This window comes from Rhinoraja longicauda, unplaced genomic scaffold, assembly GCF_053455715.1.
Source record: "Rhinoraja longicauda isolate Sanriku21f unplaced genomic scaffold, sRhiLon1.1 Scf001078, whole genome shotgun sequence".
Lineage (NCBI taxonomy): Eukaryota > Metazoa > Chordata > Chondrichthyes > Rajiformes > Arhynchobatidae > Rhinoraja > Rhinoraja longicauda.
Genome location: NW_027602294.1, coordinates 40,001 through 41,114, shown reverse-complemented (window position 1 = coordinate 41,114; position 1,114 = coordinate 40,001). Strand labels below are relative to the sequence as shown.

Genomic DNA, 1,114 nt, shown 5'->3' with positions numbered 1-1,114 from the left:
AGTCGCGCCGGTGTTGCAGGGCCGGTCGCTTCACCCTGAGCCCCGGGACACGTCTGGTCGTGCTCGCTAAACTCCCTTCGCCCTCGAACAGGGTCACCTACACGTCTCCCTTCGGCTCCCGCGAGCCGTCGGGCACGGCGGCGGTGTTAAAGAGTCGCGATCGTCTCCCCCTCCGCTCCGCCTGTGTCGAGCTAGCGGTTTCTGAGCCTCCCTTCCGAGAGAGGCCTGGTCCGCAAGTGCCTTTCAAAACGTCGCTGTCCCTCCACGGGGGGGGGGGGGGGGCGGCCGGGTGCGGCGCGGCTCGGCACTGTGATGCGTGGGAAGACGACGGCGGGGAAACCTGCCTCCGCACGTCCGTTGCGGCCCCGGGTGCAGGCCAATGACCCGGAGGCGGGCGGGTCGCGAACGCCCTGATGTTTTTTTTGCCCCCACTCTGTGTGCATCAATGCGACGTACGCGCGAAAGCGCCAAGGGCCACCCCAGGATGGGGCTCCTTTCCCCGCGGCGGTGGACGAGGAGCGTCGGGTGGTCTTTTAAGAAATCTCTCGGACAACTCTTAGCGGTGGATCACTCGGCTCGTGCGTCGATGAAGAACGCAGCTAGCTGCGAGAATTAATGTGAATTGCAGGACACATTGATCATCGACACTTTGAACGCACTTTGCGGCCCCGGGTTCCTCCCGGGGCTACGCCTGTCTGAGGGTCGCTTGTACAATCAATCGTGCTCCTTTGCCCTCCGGGGTGCGGGAGCGCGCGGCTGGGGTGTCGCAGAGGGGCAAGGCCCTCCTCTTCGTCCCCCTAAGTGCAGACACTGGAGCCCTCCGTGCCCGTGCGCTCCAGCCCGCCCGCCCGCCCGCCGCTTCGGCGGCGGTGTCGGCGGCGGCTGGTCGCACGGCGACCGGGGGAGACCTTTGACCCGTGCCCTCCCGGGCATTGCCCTTGTCCGCACGCGGACGCGGAGGGGCGAGCCTTTCCTCTGGCACGGCCGTCACTGCGGGAGAGCCACACCTACGTGTGTGTCGTCGCTTCTGACTGCCGCTCTGCTTTGTGGGACTGATGCTCTCCTCGCCGTTTGGGCACTGCCCTACGGTTGCGCCAGCGTTGACTCCCTGCCC

General features: G+C 66.8%; 1 non-coding gene across 1 annotated transcript; it reads left to right on the top strand.

Annotated features, from left to right (window-relative positions):
* The first annotated feature begins 551 nt into the window (after window positions 1–551).
* On the top strand, window positions 552–705 carry LOC144591505 (5.8S ribosomal RNA). Its single transcript, XR_013546888.1, has one exon. It is a non-coding gene; the product is annotated as a 5.8S ribosomal RNA (ribosomal RNA).
* The last annotated feature ends 409 nt before the right edge of the window (window positions 706–1,114 follow it).